Genomic DNA, 5,324 nt, shown 5'->3' with positions numbered 1-5,324 from the left:
CATATTAGATTGGCTGTGAAGTTTCTCAATGTTATTCCTTGTAATCATTGTCATAATGTTGTAATGGTGGTCTCTTGCAGTCCTGTCCTGTCCCGTTGGGTCTGGCAAGCGCCAAATGTGTTGTATTCGTTACTTTTGAAAACGTTCAAATTGGTTTGACCTTTGTTGAATTCCCAATTTTTCCAAATTTAATATCTACCATAGCTCACGTTTTTCAAATTTTCACAGATTCGGCAGAATTGTGAGGTGGTTGTAAAAATGGCGACGTGGAATAGAGTACCTTAGCAGTAAGATATTTCGTTCTAGATATAATCAGTGGATTTGACTGATTTTGAAGTGCATATTGCATTCTGTGGATCATTCCACAAAAAATGGCATATGTAAGTAGATGGGGGATTCATTATTCTGTGCACTGTACCCAAGTCTCTTTCTACTAAGTAGTAAGTGGTCTAGTAGAATGCAATGGATTCTAATCGCAGCCAATTCTCAATTCCCAATTTTTCCAAATTTAATATCTACCTTAGCTCACGTTTTTCAAATTTTCACAGATTCGGCAGCGTTTATCGAGCCACATACCTACTAATGTGCCCACCAGCAACCGAGCTTCTACTTCACACCCTGTATACACAAGCCTCTCCTTAGCATCACCCTGTATTTCTTTAACTATTTCTCTTTTCCATGCTGTTCCTTGGTCTAGAAAAAAATCGACAAGCTAACGATGGTTATTTATGAGCTTGATTCCCAATTCCTTCAGTAGACTGTAAACTAGACATGGACTTGAAGGAAACTTCTTTGCCAGAAATAGACTGTAATTATGATTCACAAACGTATACTAGAGCTCAGAATCTTACCAGAGATAGTGGAGACTCTAGTTTTCATACGGTGGGCTACACATAGTCAGTAGGTACTACTAATGGTTGAATTTATTATACATTAAGCTTGCATTAGTATTCCACATTAATTTATTCATTATCCTCTCTTTACATGAAAAAAGACTTCCGAACCGGGAGACGAATCAATATGAGGAAGGTAAGACCAGCTCTGACGGAAATCTACGCATAGGGGAGAACTTGACATAATGGGACTTTTTTTTAAAGAGGCTTGATAGAGGGAACTGTAACACCGGAATTCTTATCGTCCTGAAATTGCAAATAGAAAGAGGTCGGGATAGGAGAAATCCAGTCGTTCCGAAACCTCACTTATTCAGTTAAAGCTTGCCCCGGGTGGAAATTGAACCCACAATCAAAAGCTTACAGGGTAGGCTTTCTAGAAAATATTGTACATAATTGGTTGACTTTTTATTTCTCTTTTTATGAAAAAACATTACATACATTATAAACCATTATTTGAAAATTTTAATATTAATCGCACACTAATGACTTGGAAAAAGAAGAAAAAAAAATAGTTTACAAGTTTTTGGCAAACAAATAACTCAATTTTATTTAGATTTTCGAAAAACTCTGGAACAACATGTTGGCGCGTTTTTTTCCCCTTTATACATTTAAAATAGATGAAAAATTGGCAAAGAATGTATTTTCCACACTTGGCGAAATTTCTGTCATTTTGATTCCTCTGTATTTATTGCGAAGGCAGAGTCTAGCTTTGTGTCTAATGGAATGGTCCTTTTTACATTCAATAATCCAGCATATTGATTAATCAGTATTAAGTCAAAATCCTGATAACTGTTATACAAAGTGAAGGAACACCTATCTTCCTATTCCTAATTGTCCTTTCCATTCAATTCACATGGAGATTGATGTTAATAATGTTGTGAATGTGAATGGTGCGATATGAAAAGCCTTTAACCAAATTGGGAACTAATACACTTACGACTACCAAGATCTTGTCATAAATCCAATACGCGACCAACGTGTTGCATGACATTCTGCCAGCCACTTACCTGAAACAAATGGAATAAAATCAAAATTAACACACTTGATACAATCACAAAAAGTATCAATAAAATCAAATTGAGAGTTTGAAATCGATCTTATTTTAATTTTTAAACACAATCTGGATAAAATAAATCTCGAACTGAATTTAAATAACCTGCTCTTTTCTTTACAAAAAAAAACATGGAGATTGATGTTAATAATGTTGTGAATGTGAATGGTGCGATATGAAAAGCCTTTAACCAAATTGGGAACTAATACACTTACGATTACCAAGATCTTGTCATAAATCCAATACCCGACCAACGTGTTGCATGACATTTAACAAATGAAGAATGATGCCCAAGATCGAGAAAGCTGGAGAAGGTTCTGCTGAAACCTGTCATATGACAGATCTACTATTATATATCCCATTCAAGAGCGATTTTGGTCAAAGTCAAGATAAAACATTCGTCAAAAAATTAAAACACCACACAAGAGCTTACACAAACATCAACAAGGAATTATTCGCGATGACAAATCCATTATCCCAAACAACAAGGGTGACAGCGATATGGGCATCGTAATTCGAGTCTCTGGAGCTATTAACGAAAGAGAAAAAGAAAGGGTTGAACTGATAATTCCAGACAAGATAAACAAATAAGGAGGATGAGGTCAATCATAATGCGGGAAAACCGAGAAACGGGCATCGTAATTCGAGTCTCTGGAGCTATTAACGAAAGAGAAAAAGAAAGGGTTGAACTGATAATTCCAGACAAGATAAACAAATAATGTGGATGAAGTCAATCATAATGCGGGAAAACCGAGAAAATAATAGACGAATGTCTGACGATTTGTATCTATTTTGACAATGGGGGAGATATGAGAGTCTTTCAAGACGGCAATCCATGTCTGGACACATTTAACAATATCTAGAGGTATGATAGACAAGTTAAACATGTAGATAAGATAAAGGAACCAAACATTTGGAACAGTTTTCCATTGGATCGCTACAAAAACAAGGACAGTGTCAATGAAGTCATTAGCAAGTGACGAGACATGGCGTTGGATGAGATATGAGAGTCTTTCAAGACGGCAATCCATGTCTGGACATATTTAACAATAATCTAGAGGTATGATAGACAAGTTAAACATGTAGAATTGTAGATAAGATAAAGGAACCAAACATTTGGAACAGTTTTCCACTGGATCGCTACAAAAACAAGGACAGTGTCAATGAAGTCATTAGCAAGTGACGAGACATGGCGTTGGAATAGGGAATCACCTAAACCAATATGTCAGAATAGTCTGGATTCTAGTAGACTACTAGACAACCAATAACGTACGTCTACTCAACAGGAACAACCTACTTGATCAAGCTCGTAATATCTTCATAAATAAGAAAATCAATTAATTAATTTATCAAATACTGTGTCAATAAATTCCTCTGCGCAAAGCTAATCAATTAATTCGTAAATCAATTAACTCTCTGAGAGAGAACAATTAAAAATGAATAAATCTCCTTCGTCACGTGACCTGGCTGGTGAGCATATAAATTAAAACCTCTAACATGTCAAAAATCTCGAGAGCCAAGAGGTGCTCCAACTAACCCGTTGCGTGCGTTACGTACTGGTTTAACATAACCCGTTGATTATGTTAACCTTCCGTGTACACTGGACGACATACAGGGTTAACCCAAGATTCACTAATAGAACCACATTGGATCATGGAATGGAAAGCATAAAGGTAAAATGTAGCTTAGGTTCACCTAAATTGATAGAAGTGGTCGTTTGAAGACCAAATCAAGAGTCTGACGAATCCCAGACTACCACTACAACGTCTAAAACCAATCAAGATTCACTAATAGAACCACATTGGATCATGGAATGGAAAGCATAAAGGTAAAATGTAGCTTAGGTTCACCTAAATTGATAGAAGTTCAGTGGTCGTTTGAAGACCAAATCAAGAGTCTGACGAATCCCAGACTACCACTACACCGTCTAAAATCAAAGTTTCTCAAGGAAAAATAAAATACAAATGAAATTCCCAAGAAAATTTTGGAAATTGAGATCCAAGACAATCGTCTCTCGCAAAATTTCGTATACTGCAATCCATGGTTCGATTGGCAATCCAAGCCCCTGGAAACATACTCAAGGAAAAATAAAATACAAATGAAATTCCCAAGAAAATTTTGGAAATTGAGATCCAAGACAATCGTCTCTCGCAAAATTTCGTATTCTGCAATCCATGGTTCACAGGGTTAACCCAAGATTCACTAATAGAACCACATTGGATCATGGAATGGAAAGCATAAAGGTAAAATGTAGCTTAGGTTCACCTAAGTTGATAGAAGTTCAGTGGTCGTTCGAAGAACAAATCAAGAGTCTGACGAATCCCAGACTACCACTACACCATCTAAAACCAAAGTTTCTCAAGGAAAAATAAAATACAAATGAAATTCACAAGAAAATTTTGGAAATTGAGATCCATGACAATCATCTCTCGCAAAATTTCGTATTCTGCAATCCATGGTTTGATTGGCAATCCAAGCCCCTGGAAACATGATACCAATCTGGCCGAGTTGGCCTCCTGGAAATTAAAAATTTTAGTCACATAATTTATTGAATTTTAATTAACATCTGAGTTAGGAATCAAACGATCGAGCTACCGTGATGAGATGAAGGAGCAATATACATTACATTAAGGAGGGGCACGCCTCTTTTCATATTATAGAACAAAAAACTTTTCAGAGTACCTACTTTTTTTGATTAATATTTTTTTTAATAAACAGGAGAGTTTCATTAAATCTCCTTGCCCTGTCCGTACTATTAGGATATGTATACAGGGTGGTCGGTGTATTTGGTAGGAGAGGTGGCTTCAAATAGAATTATAAATTAATATTCCAAGTTCAAGCTGATACAATTTGACCAGACAAAGACGAGTTTACTCCTGTATGCTTGGAATGGAGGCACAAAATTGCACTAAAATCGGCAATCTGTTTGTTTAGCTGTAAGCACTAAATACCTAGGTGATTTCCTACAGAATTAATTATAGTATCCAAAGAGGTTCAAGATGACTAGAAGCAAATGCATTCTCGCATCCAAAAAATTATAACAGGGCGAAGAAACTACGAGCACAGCCAGAACACTAAGTAAAGACATCAGTGTCATATAACTTTATAGAGATGAATAGATGATCATGATCAGCGATTTAATTTATTGACTAACAAAACTCAACCTAAAGGGAACAATACGAAAACAATGGAACTGCAGCACCATGTCTCCGGTATCATAGGAAATGGAATACAAATCATTCATTGGTCTATTTACGAAACACAATGCTAATAGCAAACTTCAACACCCAATCAATATCCACGCGACACTGCATGGACCCTGTGATAAAACAACAGAAGGAGACATAGACTATACCTTGAGCTGAAATTTGGAAGGAATA

This window comes from Diaphorina citri, unplaced genomic scaffold, assembly GCF_000475195.1.
Source record: "Diaphorina citri unplaced genomic scaffold, Diaci psyllid genome assembly version 1.1 scaffold613, whole genome shotgun sequence".
Classification (NCBI taxonomy): Eukaryota; Metazoa; Arthropoda; class Insecta; order Hemiptera; family Psyllidae; genus Diaphorina; species Diaphorina citri.
This window is presented reverse-complemented; position numbering follows the sequence as displayed.